A 15,762-nucleotide genomic window follows, 5' to 3' on the forward strand; every position below is an offset into this window, starting at 1 on the left:
ATTCTTCCAAAGAATACCATTTACTAATGCCTTGATATTTGATCCAAGGATATATATGCTGCACATACGATCTTCAAAAAGTTTATATAGATTGAAATATAAGTTTTATTTTGCCGTCCATACCTTCCACTAATCCAAGAAGGTAAGTAACTTTTTTCTATTTTTCTATTTGGATTAGGCTTTGTAATGCTCAGTCGCATGAGCCTAAATTAAAAGGGCAATATTGTTTCAAGAAATTCTGCCTTTGCTGATCAAACATGATAAGGATTACTTTAGGTTAAGCCCAATATTTAGAGCGGAAAGTTTAGTAAGTTATCTTTGTGGTTATGCAAAAAGCCAATCACTAATTCACTAGAAATCTTTCTCAGCCAAAAGGTTGTACTCATCTTTGATATGTTAATCTGAGTGCTTCAAATCTGATTAGTTTAATTAATATAAAAATAGTATATTTATGGAGTATTACAATGTTCTGACACTTCAGTCACTAGCTAATTATTTTTATTTAATGAATATAATGGTGTCAAATGAACACCTAAAAAGACGGATAGGACGTGAGGAATATAATAAAATCATTTCAGCACTCACCGTCTCACTTAATTGGTTGAATATTATCATCGAACTGCTCAATAAGTCAATATATTGGTTCTTGTTAATGACTTATCCCCTTTTTAGATTCTGAAACCATAAGTTTTATTTTGAGGTTATTTCTGCCTTGTTGGGAAAGGCGAAGCAATTCCTCAATAGGTGTGAAGAAAGAACTAAGAAGCCCTTAAGATAAAAGCCCAAAATGATTCTGCTGGTAAGGGGACATAAATTAGCTGCAAGTCAAGACCATTTGAAGCACTAAAGCTGCAGGAATTTATAAAAGAAGTTGTCATAACGAATTAACGATACCAAATTTGTCTAACTAGCTCGAAGGACCCAAGGATGAAATGGCCAAAATATACCCTTCTACTTTCGATTCGAAAATGGTCTAAGAATATCTCTCGTTATACTATTGGGTTATCTATACCCCTTCAGTCATACTTTGTGTTCAAATATACCCCTTATTTAAACGGAGGGACACGTGTCATCGTCCTGTTGGTCAATTCTAAATATCTTCTAATTAATTAAAAAGACCCATTAATTATACCCGAAAATTAATTTTTTAAAACAATTTTTTTTTTTGTAAAAACTGGAAAAAACTGAAATTATTTTTACTAAAAACTGAAACAAAACGAGAATATTTTTTTTCTTCAGTTTTTACAAAAAAACTACTTTAGAAAAAACTGAAAAATATTTTCTAAAACAATGTTTTTGAAAAAACTGAAAAAAGAAGAAGCTGAAAATCAATTTTCTAAAGCAATTTTTTTGTTAAAACTGAATTTTTTTTTACTAAAAACTGAAAAAATAATTTTTTTTCCAATTTTTACAAAAAAACTGCTTTAAAAAAAGTTAAAAAATATTTTCTTAAACAATATTTTTGTAAAAACTGAAAAAAAAACTAAAAAGCAAATTTCTAAATCAGTATTTTTGTATTTTTTTCAGTTTTTTGTTAAAAATATTTCAGTTTTTAATTGCTTTAGAAAATTGTTTTTAGTTTATTTTTTCAATTTTTACAAAAATATTATTTTAGAAAATATTTTTCAGTTTTTTTAAAGCAGTTTTTTGTAAAAGCTGAAAAAAAAATATTTTCGTTTTATTCAGTTTTTAGTAAAAATATTTTTTTAGTTTTTTCCAGTTTTTACAAAAAAATAAATTATTTTTCGGGTATGGATAATGAGTCTTTTTAATTAATTAGGAGATATTTAGAATTGACCAACAGGACGATGACACGTGTCCCTCCGTTTAAATGAGAGGTATATTTGAACCCAAAGTATAACTGCAGGGGTATAGATAACCCAATAGTATAATAAGGAGTATTCTTAGACCATTTTTGAAAGTAGAGGTTTATATTTGACCCTTTGCCGAACCACGAAATCCCTCTAAGAAAAATGGGATTATATTATTAATTATTTTATTATACTTAAATGTCCGGGTTTAATGATAGTCCATAAATTTAATCCCAATTATAAGGGATAATTAGTTATTGGTCCGTGTACTTTATGTGCACGGTGAATTTAGTATGATGATGAGTGTAGGCTCAACCTAGTGAGTCCCGAGAGGGCACGTTAGAGTTTCATTAATTGCATCCAGGTTCCTCTCTCACTCTTATTATATATAAACCTAGTCTTTCATTTGGCTCAAACAGGTCCGTAAATATCTTTGCTAATTTAAACCAATTTCGTGTCCTTATATCATGTTTGACTGTATCAATATTTTATTATTCTTACAATCCCATTATAGTTGTTTTAAAACAGCATTTGCAAGACGGTGAACTCTACCTTAATAGGAGAGGCAAGACACAACATGCAATTTATGTGATTCAATTGATTTCGCTTATGACTTTCAGCTAGCACCTTAAACTAATCAAAATCTGTTTAATATTCAGCTGGAATTGAATTTTGATTCTAAGTTCAAATAAAAGTAGCACGGCTGTACTAAAGTCTATAATACATGTAACATATTTGTGATTTCACTCGGAAGCATTGTTGGCAGAAAAGAACCGGATGTTTATACCCTACTAATGAATAAATGACATGTGTCATATTATTTAATTATAACTACTAGTAGTTAATCATAGTTAACTACCATATCTTTTGCACAATCTTAAAAAATAATGTGTAAATATACTTAATAATCCTGCTATTCCATTATGTTTTTAACTTAAGTAGATAAACGTGGGAACATCGACAAGTTGCGGAACCAGAAACATGGGGAAAACTCAAACTTTTTAGCTACCTATTGGCATTGCATTTATCTCAAAAATTATTCCACATATTATACAATAAAAAGAAGAAACAGTTTAATAGAAATTATTGAGAAGGAAAAGAAAAAAAGAAGAAAAAAAAGGCAGAGTATTTTTTTCGTGTTACTGTACTCAGTGAGAATATAAAGAAGAAAATGAAAAACTTGTCTCCCATAGTATACTCTCAGATTAATTTATATTTACATAAAACTGCATATTAATTTTCCAGATGCATCATTGCATAAGTAAACTCAGTTTCCTGTGAAATCAAGACAAAAAGAGAGCAAAACAATTGTTAGATGCAGTCATTGAAGCACGTTCATACGGCTTTGAATAAAATAAAGAGGAACATGCGAAAGAGGACGACAACCCTAGACTTTGTAACGTTAGTTTAATACCTTTTAAAATTTTATTTATTAACAACAATTCCTAATAAACCTTAGTTTTCTTGTATGATTAATTTAACTAAACTAGGTGTAAATACCCGGTGCGGGTAAATTTTTACCAGAGTCATAGAGATGTGTGGGTTATCAATATTATAGGCATTCTAAACTCAGCAGCTGCAATTTGGGCCAAGCCATTATATTGGAACTGATGAAAAATGAAAGTTTTGGACTGCAAGCAAAAACTTCATTTCCTTTTCAAAAGGCTAGCCTTGCTATTCTGACCCACGAAAATTGAGCCCTTGCTCCTCTAGCCTAGATTCAAAATACTGGTTAAAATCTTTTCATTTTTAGTCTGAAGCTCTCCGAAAAGTTTAAATTTGGGGAACTTTCTACCTCTACTCTCCATATTGAAGTGTCTTTTTGTCTACCATTGAAACAATTTTGACAGATACACTTCTTTTGGGTTGGACCGACCTTGTTGGTTAATCCTGTAATAAGCTCTACTCTTCGTTTCTTAATGTAAAATGGAAAAAAGAAAAAAATGTAAAAAGAAGTGTTATTACCTTAGCAAATGTTTATAAGAAGGACTAATCATTGGAATAGGCTGGTAATTGCCAAGAAAAATTATAGCATAGTAGGCGCTTCTCTTCTAGTTTATATATTCAAAGAAACTATGGCAAAAATTATTGGACGTGTGAACAAAAGTAGACCTGGAAAGTAGAAAAGAAAAAAGTATTTATCTATAAGGTGTTGGACTTAAGAAAATTTTACCTCCTATAGCAAAGCTTTAAACCCTATTTATTATAAATAAAAATCCTTTTAAAATATTATTTTATATATCTATCTTTTAATTTTTATAGCAAAATATGTATTTATGGTCACTCCTTACACTTAAGCCATAAAATACGGTGCCTAATATTTTTCTCTCACATTCTTTCAGTTTATTCTCTCACTAAATTACCGCACAGTTCTCTCTCCACAAAATTTTCTCACAAAATTCTTAATACTCTCTCCACGTTCTCTCTCACAACATTGTCCTCTCCATTGTTGAAGTACGATTCTCATTTATTACCGCCATTGTCTTCCTCAATTTTTAATTTTTTTGCTCCAAAAAGTTGTGGTAAGTGTTAAAGTTTTTAGCTTTTGATTGGTTAAAGCTTCTTCTTTTTCTCTTTAATATTTTTTTTAAAAAATATTCACTATTGTTTAGTTTTCACTAGAAAACTTGAAATTTCCTCTTCAATTGCTGATTCAACAACCCAAAAAAGAGTTACCAGAGGTATACCCACCAAAGCACTAAATTTCGATGGGCCATCTTTCGATTTACAAATCACTCAAGCAGAACCGATATTTGCAGGTTTATTAGTAACCACTGAAGCCGAAAGGAGAACAAAAATACACAATAACCCTACGAAACAAGGTCAAATTGATAAATCTTCGAAAAAATTAACACTTTCTGATGTGGAAAAGAGAAGAAAACTCATGGGTGATGCTTCAGGGAGTAAGGCAAAAGAGGTCGCTAAAGGAACTAGCTCGAAAACACAGAACGACAAGGTAATTGTAGATGTATTTATATATATTCGAGTCCTCATACATTAATTATTAGCTTGTACAATGGTTGCCTTTTCTTGTATGTAGATGTATTTATATGTAATCGATATTCCTACACTGATTTTTACTTTTTACAGTGATTTTGGACTGTTATAGTTAGATGTATTTATATGTATTTTAGTCCATTCAACAATATTTTTAAATACACCAGTTGTTCTGTATTTAGTTATGTATTCACCCTAAATGTATTCATATGTATTCTCAAGCTAGTCGTATTCTACTGTATTTAAAATAACAGTCATTGCCATAACTCACAATTTTTGTGGTAAATATCAATGCATTATGTTGTATTTCATGACTGAGTTATGTATTCAACATAACTTTATAATCTTATATATATGAATTGTATTTAACCGTGTCAATCTTCTTTTTTCAGGGATTGTGGGTTGTATGTCACAGCATACACAAAGTATTTGAGCACTTATGGATTGGTTCCACAAACAACCTTTGATGCCAATTTACTATGTCAAAGATATGCTGCCCTCCTTTGGGACTATGCTATGCGGAAGATAAATGCCGATACCATAAGCGACAATGAAGCACCCGTAAAGATTGTTAGGCAAATCACAGTTTCAGATACTTATGTGAAGATAGTTTTAGAATAGTTTTCTGTTAATCGGATTATATTTGCAGCTTATTACTGAATACATCATGGTTTTACTCAACATTTGTTATTTTTTAATAAATGAATGTGAAGATAGTTTTAGAATAGTTTTCTGTAAATCGGATTGTATTTGCAGCTTATTACTGAATACATCATGATTTTACTCAACATTTGTTGTTTTTGAATACATGAATGTATTTTGTCTTTAAGGTATTAATGAATGAAACCATAACAATCTTTAAGTTATGCTATTAATTCATTATGTTGTATTTATGTATTAATAATCATCCACTTACTTCTATTATGTATTTATATAGCTGTATTATACTGATACATATCCCTGCTATATTCAGCATAATTTAATGGTTTTAAATCCCTGCTATAATCCAGCTATATTCTACAATATTTGAATGATATGTAGTAGTATATTTAATTGTATTTTACTGTATTTATTAAATTTCATTGATAGATAGTGTTGTATTCAATTGTTATATAAATGTCCTCCTATATACATGTCTTGTTATATTCAGCATAATTCACTTGCATACAAATACAAAAAATATCATTCAAGCTATATTAAAAAGTCAAAACACCATATTTAATATTAATCTAACTTGTATGTATTTTTATTTTACTGTATTTCAGTGTATTTAAATGATAGACAATTTGTATTCATTATGTTGTATTCATTGTATTTTACTGTATTTATTATATTTTCAGACTTAGCTATGTTTAGTGATCATATTCTGTTTTTATTTCCTAACGTTTGTATTCTACTGTATTTATGTATTAGTATAATCTTCCACATAGTTTTATTTCAAGCTATATTAATCTAACTTGTATGTATTTTTATTTTACTGGATTTCAGTGTATTTAAATGACAGACAGTGTTGTATTAACTACATATTTTTATTTTACTGTATTTCAATGTATTTAAATGATAAACAGTGTTGTATTCATTATGTTGTATTCATTGCATTTTATTGTATTTATTATATTTTTAGACTTAGCTATGTTCAATGATTATATTCTGTTTTTTATTTCCAAATGTTTGTATTCTACTGTATTTATGTATTAGTATAATTTTTCACATATTTGTATTTTTTTTTCCAGCAGTTTGTTTGGAATTGAATTATTGAATGTACATTCATGTATTTTATGAATACATGAACTGCTATACCACATACCTATATATGAATCATTTTGTAAAGATATCACGAAACATAACATCGTTCAATTTAGTAATCTAAACTTAAAAAATTCATCTAGTAAGCAACCAATACACCAATAAATTAATATATAATAGAAAACATTGAACAAATATATGACATATAGTTATTGTAGTAATTAAAATTAGAACATGAACTAATTCCTACGTGGAGCATTTCTATAACTACGCTTATTATATCCTCCCTGCCTACATATACTACACGAATGTTGATTTTTCTTCTGAATCAATTCACTTAATGGCTTATCGCGCTTCTTCTTTGGCCTTCCAGGAGGTCTTTTTCATTTGGGTGGTAAGACAACTTCTTCTTATATATGTGCTGGTATATTCCATTCACTTCGGTCAGGTAGTGGATACACCGGCACCTCGTATGTCATTACAACAAACTTTGATTTGTAATAGTTCGAGCAATAATCTTCCGGCATTAGAAACTTGCTTTTCAAGACAGCCCAAGCACGTGGACATGGTAATTCGTCAACTTGGAACCGCCAACAACTATAAGTTTTCTCTAGGAGGCAAACAGTGTAATGCCTTCCTTCATCATTCACCATGTGCAAGTATTTAGTTGATGGTATAACCTACATTAAACAGAGAAATATAAGTTGTGGACATTGGTACAAACCGTGTATCTATCAATAACTAAACATATTAAATACACTATACATGTACACAAGAAAAAAACATTTAAAATATACTAAATACAAACGGTATTTATCTGACAAAATATTAAAGTGATACATATATTTGTGTAATACAGTGAAATACACTAAACTACTGTCAATACAAAAATAAAATCATTGAATATAACCATTAAAATACAGCTGTAGTAACATGTATTATCAACATATAATATGCATTAAAAATAACCGTTTGATACAACAGAATACATGCACAAGTGTTACTATAAAAAAGGTAGACAATAGGTGAATAAATTAATGCATTTATATATGAAATACAGTAAAATACAGTGAAGTTTATCTATACAAAAATAAAACCATTGAATTAAACCAATGAAATACAGCTGTAGCAACATGTATTATCAACATATAATATGCAGTTAATACAACCATTTGAATACAACATAATATTAGGCGTGCAATTTTTTTTCACTTTGTATTCAATTTTAATTGACTTTGAGCTCAAATCTATGTCAAGTTACTTCGAAATTGAAGCAACCAAATCATTGTACGACTCATACTCTTTTATCAGTATCCCATCAATCGAATAATCGACATAGCAATTTTCAATGCTCTTGCCAGAATGACGAATTAGGACGGTTAAAGTTGCCATCTATTTATGTGGTTATGTGTATCACTTCCAAGCAGAATCTTGTACAATATTAGTGGAAAAAAATTATAGAATGATACCAGGAAAAAAAGGAGTGAAACTCTGAAGGTGGCTCTGTTTTTTTGTGTTTGACGTTTGCAGAATCTTCTCATAAATTGAATTGCTAATGTTGCATGTTTTAATAGTGTTTGTTGAGTTATATTAGGAGTGTATCACGTTAATTGATCCACTTTCCATTTTTAAACAGTTGGAGGGACCTATTTTTACGTTGATTTCCGTTACTGTATTCATAAATACATAATGCGAATACACCTGAATAAATAAGCGTACAGTTGTGTTTTCCCATTTTTTAGCCGAGTTTACCTACTGTATTCATGAATACAATAGATTGAATACATCGAATATATTACCATAACAACTGAAAATGTAGCTATAGGAAGTAATTAAGTATATGGTAGCTATTGAAAGTTAATAGCTACTAAACAATAGTTGTTTATGAAAATTTCTCTATTCTTAATAGTGTGAGACCTTTTGGATAAAATAGTGTGAGTTTGACCCAAAACAGACAATATCACACCATAATAAGAGTATTTTTGGACTGTTTTTGCCCAACAATTGATATCAAAGCCAATAGTTTGACAGAAGAGTATGAAAATGGAAGAGTGTGGTGTGGGGCCCGGCTTAGTGCCTTTTCCCATCTAGATGTCGGCTTATCCGTAGATTTGAAGACGCATACACAATGTTTGGGCTTTGGTGATCATATAAATACTAGGATGATGTGGGTGTCATACAGTTAATCTTCAAATTAATCCATGAATATAATGGTAATGTGTTATGTCAAACTTAGTTCAAGGGGAAGATTGTTGCGTGTGTGCGAATAAGTCTCACGTGGAAAGCAAGAAAAACACAAGGTATCAACTTATACGGTGTTGAATACTCTTAACAGTGAGAGACCTTTTGTAGAAAATCGTAAAGACGACAATATCACACCATGTTAAAAGTATCTTTAGATTATTTTAGCTCGACCAAAACTAGAATATTTAAGCTCATATGTGTGAGCACCTAATATTTTACCATATTTGTGATTTTTCAACACTTTTTAGTATGTAAATAATTTTAAGTTTAATCTACATGTTTTAACCTTTATTTTATTTTTAGTAGGTTTTATTTAAGAAAATTAAAAATCACAAAAATTATATGTTCTTGATTTTAAAATATTTAGCTAGTATTTTTATTTTACACTCTTAAAAGAAAAAAATATTAATTAAAGCAAGAATCAATGAGTCATTTTCATGTGGCAAGATTCTTCCTTATCTTTTGTAACAAACTCCCATGCTCTCTCTAAAAAACTCACATGCCCATACACACTCTTTTTACTTGGCCACCAATTAATCCCTAAGACCTAATTTCGAGAGGCCCTGGACACACAAAAAAAGAAGGGCTACTCTCAATTTCCTAATTCCCAGCAGCTCCTCTTTCTTCACCTGGGTTTAGCCATAAAAGCCATCATCTCTCCTCTAGTAAACCCACTTCCCGTCACTACCTAAAAACCTCCATCTTCATCACCTGAAATGCACCCACCAAACTCCACTCTCAAATCAGTTTAACACCACCGAAATTCCAGCCCGTAATCACCCGTTTGAAACACCATTGCTTCAGCCATTAACCCCCAAAACATCGGCCGAAAAACAGTCCGGAAACACCCTTTAAGCCACCGCAAAACTCATCGAGTCAATGAGGCCTCTGTTTGAAATCTATTCGACGCTTCCGTTGTCCAAAGTCCCAGTCAAAAAATGTGAGCCACTTCTTGCTTTATGCTTTCCGTTGTTGGGTTCAAACGTGATTGCTAATAAAAAATTTTCTTGAAGACGTTTGGCTTCTGAAAAGGTTCAATACTGAACTCTTGTTCATTATTCAATTTTTGAATTTTATTCTTGTAGCATTTGATTGTAATATTTGTTTGGCTCTGTGTTTATTCTTCACTTTTAAACAAGAGTGCCTTTGCCTTGGTTAAAACAGTGATTAGTTTGTTATTAGTGTTCTTGTGCAACTTTGGTGCTTTGTGCATTTCTTAGCGATGTGTTCATTGCTTAGATTATATTGGTATTGTACTGATTTGTGAAGTAGTATGGTTTTTTCTGTTGAATCCTATATGATAGAATAAGTTTCAGAATTAAAAGCAGATTGGTTTTGAGTTAATAAGGTGGGTGTACTTTATTTGGTGAAACAATTTAATAATACTAACTTCTTAAGTTGCAAAATGTTGGACTTCTTTGTTGAATCAGAAGCAGATGGATTTAGTTCCTTTATAGAATTTATTTTGTTTGGATATGTTCCTTTTTTATCTGAGCATATATCCTTGGAGTTGTTATGTTAATTATTGGGTTCGTCTCGCTTTTTTGATTTTCACTTGATTACAGTACATTGCTTATGAATACATGATCCCTATCCTTTATTTTAGTGTCTTGTTTATCATGCCTTATTTGTTTGTTCATGTGGAAAATATTTCATGTTTGTACCGTTATTCCAATTATCTCCATGATGGTTTCATTCTTGGTGAGGCATTTTAGTGCTCGTTTGTTAATATGTTTTCTAATTGACGGGAATATGGGGGCATTTCGGTATTTGGACAAAAGATAGATAATGGGTGCACATGATAATTCGGTTGGCAAAGGTGCTAAAATTTGGGCATCACTAATGTACTATTGAATATTACTTGGTCCACATGTAAGTAAGGCTACAAACTAGTACACTTTTCCACAACTGATTTACTCCATTTTTTCACAATAATTCCATATCCATAAACTCTTGGCCTCACAATGTATCTCAAATGTAGTTAAAAAATATCCATGTACATCGTAACTTGCTTTGGGCGCGATTAATAATAAATCATCGTGACTATGGGTACGGTTTCCGTGGTATAGTCATGATACATAAATCCCAACTCCAGTGCGCGTTTCACGTGAATTGACCATAAATTCAAATATTAATTTAAATAAACATATTGTGAGTCACGGGTGCGTTTCACGTGACACGATTCACAATGTGTATAAAAATAATAAGTGCGCGACATCGCGACTTATTTAAATAATTTTCATAAATATTAAAAGCGGTTAAAAGGAATAAAATGCACAATAGGTTCAAACATGTAATAAATCAGATAATTAGGCCAATTATTAATAGTTGAGCGACCGTGCTAAAACTATGGAACTCGGGAGTGCCTTACACCTTCTCCCGAGTTAATAGAATTCCTTACCCGATCTTCTGTATTCGCGGACCATAAATAGAGTTAAATTTTCTCGATTTGGAATTTTAAAATAAACCAGTGACTTGGGACACCATAAATTATTCAAAGTGGCGATTCTGATCAAATAAATAATTCCATTTCGATTAATGTCACTTTAATTGGAAAAACTCCCTTATCCCCCTTCGGGAAAAAAGAGGTGTGATAGCTCTGGCGACTCTGCTGGGGACAAGAACCCAGAACTTCTGATTCAGGGTTTTGATTTTTATGTGTTTGAGCTTAATGTGCTAAATGCCGCTTTTTACCGCTTTGATATTGCCGTGAACTGTATATAAAACTTCTACGAAACCCTCATTTTCTCTGAGTCTTCTAAATCTTCCGGGGAGCGTGCGCTTCGCGTCGCTTCTTTTCTGTTAGAGTCATATCCTAATTTTAGAACGAGGTTCGGATAAGTTGCCAAGCCGGTGAAGCTTCTGTATTCCCGGTACGCTGCCTCCCCTCCCCCCCTCCCCCCCAGCTCGAGTTGTCCGCTCGGGTAAGCCAGGTCTAGAACAATACACCTAGGATTTAAACTTAGAATAACACAGCCTCATGCCGGATCCCTAGTAGGTACGTTTACTTGCATCACGTGCATTTGACCTAGGGGACTCAACACAGGGGTTGGGTCCGTCTAGGATAGGTGTACCCAAAATTAAAGGACCATCCTGATGCATTTTACTTGCTACTAGTGCATTTATTTTTTTCGACTTGCATGTTGACTGGCTTCTAGAATAGAGAAGAAAAATCACAAAAACAAACAACAAGAGTGAGGTAGGTATTTGAAACATTTCGAAACTCTGCCGAAAATTTGAAAAAAAAGAAAGAGAAAATATGCCAATATTTTCAAAAGTCATTGTTTCCTTTGTTCCGTCAAAACTGGCAGAACTACGTGGGTCTGATTCTCACCGGATGTGAGATACGTAGGCAAACCTCATCGGTTCCGGCCCCATTTTTTAAAGAATTCAAAAATATTTTTCTTTAATTTCTTCTTTAAGAGTCTTTTATTTAGAAAATTCCAAACAAATAAAAAATAAGAAAAATTTTAAATCAAAAAATATTTTATTTGTAGGATCCTTTCATTAGAAAAAGAAAACAAATGAAATCAAAATCCAAAAAAATATTTTCTACCTTTTTTTTCAGAAGTCTTTTTCCCAAAATTAAAAAAAAAAAATCAAAAATACAAAAAATATTTTATTTCTTCTTTAGAAGTCTTTCTTTCAAAAATAAAATCAAAATAAAAAAATCAAAAATAAAAATATTTTCTTTCCTCTTTAAAAGCCTTTCTTTCGAAAATTTAACAAAAACAAAATTGCAAAAAGTACATATTCTTTTTCTAAATGCTTTCATTGTTTGAGTGTTTTCAAAAGTAAAAAAAAGTTTTAGCTTATTTACCTATTCATAATCCTCCCGAACTACGCAAGATCTGATTCATATTCCCACATGATGCGTAGGCAACCCACATCAGGTTCTATCGAATGAAAAAAAAAGAAAAAAAAGAGAAAGGAAAGAAACAAAAAAAAAAGAGAAAAGAGAGAAAAGGAAAAAAAGAAAGAGAGTGTTTATTCTAACATGCTTGTTGTTTTGAAATAAAAAGCTAGTTAAATGTGTTCGGTTTGTTGGTTTGCAATGACGATTCCAGGATCCTTCGAAAATAAAAGCATCTTTTCAACCAATGGAACAAACACAACTGTTGTTGATCCAAGATCACAGAAAGGCAAATAGGAAAGTTGGCGGTGAAAAATAAAAATGGAGACAAATGTGGGGTTGACTTTACCAGATTTGAGCAATAGGACATGGCCTGCTTTGGATGATTGTCAAAATTTGAGTGTTGAATCCAGAGCAATCAAAACGGTTAAATGTTGTAGTAATGCTGATGTGCGAATGTGTGGCTAAGATGTCGCTTAACAACTGGAAAGTCACTCCTCTTTTAGCCATGGTAGCTTATTTTGTCTTCTTTTCTTCTTCTTTTTGTGTTATCGGACCCTGCTATTCTTTATTCAATAAAAAGCAGTCAGTCATTTTGTGTCTATTTTTGTGCATAGTTCTTTTCACGCTAGTTCTAGTGACATGACATGCATGCGGAATTTTTGGTCAGATCTTAGAAAACTGATTTAGTCTTGAATTGGATAACTAAGAAAGAGACTTTTGAAGATGTATAGAGACATGAAACATTCGGAAAATAAGAATGAAACAAGTTTACATGGAATAAAAGCAGTCATGCTCATAATAGTTAAGGATCTCTACCTTTTGAATCATTGAGGAAATCGGGCTTAAGGATAATCGGACGGGTTGACGTCTGTTTAGCATTAAGAGATAGAAAGAATTTTTCAAAAGAAGGTGTATCCCAGTCAACTTGAAATGGATCAGTTTATTGGCAAAATGCATCTTCTACATCAAGACAAAATCGAAGAAAAGTCACCCAAATTGACAAGGGTCATTCACTGCGAGGAAAGTATTGCTCATACAACTTTACACTGAAAAAGACCAGAAAGCAACATGTACATCAATGTCGTGATTGTGAAGGGCTAATGTGATTGGCATTCTCGAGGCTGGGAGGCCCTTTTTCTGCTATCCAAATACTTTATACCTTCGTTACCCCTTTCGAGCCTGTGTTATTTTCTTTGACCGCCCTCTTTTGGAATCAAGTTTAGACTCAAAAGTCTAAGAAAAAAACAAAGAAAAAAAAAGAGAAAAAATGAAAAGAAAAGTCCACGCCCTAAGAGTACAAACTGGGAAAACTCTTAGAAAGTACAAGTGAAACAAAAAAAATAGAATAGTCAAAGGTCCATATCCTAGAAAATAGAAGTTGGGCAACTTGTTTTGATAAAAAAAGGAAAAAAGAAAAAAAAAGAGCAGAAAGAAAGATGAAAAAATAATAGTTAGGTCAGATGTTTGAACTACGTTAGACCTGATTCCTTTAAAAAAGGGATATGTAGGCAGCCTTACACGGTTCAGTCCAACCAAATAAGAATTCAAAAAAAAAAGAAAAAAAAAAGAGAAGAAAAAAGAAAGAAAGAAAAAAAATTCAAAAATCCCCAGTATCAGAAACTGGGGCAAAAATTTTATTTCACTTTTGAAAGAGTCGATTCCAAGAGTTGTAAAGTGTACAACCCATCATATTGAGTCTACTTAGAGCCTCCACGCCGACCTTTCTTTCCAACCCTATCCAAAAATCTTCCAAATAAAGACCTCCCGATATGCCTTCAAGAATGCCAAGAGACGCATGCAATGAGCAACAGTTGTCACACGCATAGAACACTGTCAATTTGCTCACACTAGAAAGCAAAAGAAAAAGAAAAATAAAGAAGAAAAAAAAATGAGAGAGTCTTACTAGTGAAAACCCTCACGGGCACTGTAAGGCGACAGTAAGCAGAGATAAATAAATGAGAGAGGCTTGTTGGTAAAAATCCCTCGAGGCACTACTTGTGGAAAGTGAGTCGTGAAGCTGATATAAAGGATTGGCAAGAACAAGCCCGGCTTCAAAGTCATAAGAATGGTAAAAGGAAAGATTTGGTCAGTTTGATAGATCAGACTGTTAAGTCCAAAATGCATGTCATGATCATTAAGGCTAGTTACCGCAAAATAAAAAGGGAAGAAAAGAAGAAAAAAAACTCTTCCTTCTGTCCTTCCGACAGGGGCATTTCTTGTTAATACTTGTTTCTTTGCATCATTGTGTCCTTCACTTTGAGTCAGTCCTTGTCAAAACAAGCAAGAAAAGATTTCAAAATCTGCTACCAGCTTTTCAGTTGTACAAAGTAAATTTGGCCAACACACTTAGTCGTTACTGTCAACATGCCTTGAGGGTTCGTGAAAATGTTTGCCCCCAAAAGACTCTTGTCAACCTACTGGGCGCAAACAAAGATAATTGGTGATTCTCTCTGACAGACAAATTTCTCAAAAAGCAGAAAGACATTCAAGACATTGAAAAGGTCACCTAAGCAAAGATCTCCAGTTGGGATAAGGCTGATTGAGCACAAATACAAATGGTACTGGGTGTGAAACGATCAGGGTTGATGTAAAGCAAAAAGTCTCTTGAAACTGACTCACGCTGATTGAGCAAAAGCCAAGCTGCCCAAGACTCAAGGCCACAAACCGACCACCACTTTTAAAACTGACAAAATTTTCTTTGTTTGAAACAGGAACAAAGCAGTGCAAGGAAAGTGGTTCAAAAGAAGAAAAAAAAAGAGAAGAGAAGAGCCGACAAAGGGAAGTTTCTCAAATCTTTGCCTTTATTTGTCTTGCTAGTGTGCATAAAATATTGTCATTGCTCTTCACATTTTTCCTCCTATGATGAAAAGTCCTAGTCTGATAGATTTTCTCCCAATAAAAATCTTAGTCTGATAAAATTTTCTCCTAAGATAGAAAACCTAGTCTGATGCATTTTTTCCTATGATAGAAATCTTAGTCTGATGAATCTTTCTCCTAAGATAACAAAAAAGACCTATTCTGATGAATTTTCTCCTAGGATCGAAATCTTAGTCTGATGAATCTTTCTCCTAAGATAGAAGACCTAGTCTGATGAATTTTCTCCTAAGA

At 32.2% G+C, this 15,762-nt stretch overlaps 1 long non-coding RNA gene across 1 annotated transcript; it reads left to right on the plus strand.

The window, feature by feature from the left end:
• Positions 1–9,336: 9,336 nt before the first annotated feature.
• Positions 9,337–13,255, plus strand: LOC138907165 (uncharacterized). The gene is made up of 2 exons (XR_011414927.1): positions 9,337–9,830; positions 12,866–13,255. It is a non-coding gene; the product is annotated as an uncharacterized lncRNA (long non-coding RNA).
• The last annotated feature ends 2,507 nt before the right edge of the window (positions 13,256–15,762 follow it).

This window comes from Nicotiana tomentosiformis, chromosome 3 (assembly GCF_000390325.3).
Source record: "Nicotiana tomentosiformis chromosome 3, ASM39032v3, whole genome shotgun sequence".
Classification (NCBI taxonomy): domain Eukaryota; kingdom Viridiplantae; phylum Streptophyta; class Magnoliopsida; order Solanales; family Solanaceae; genus Nicotiana; species Nicotiana tomentosiformis.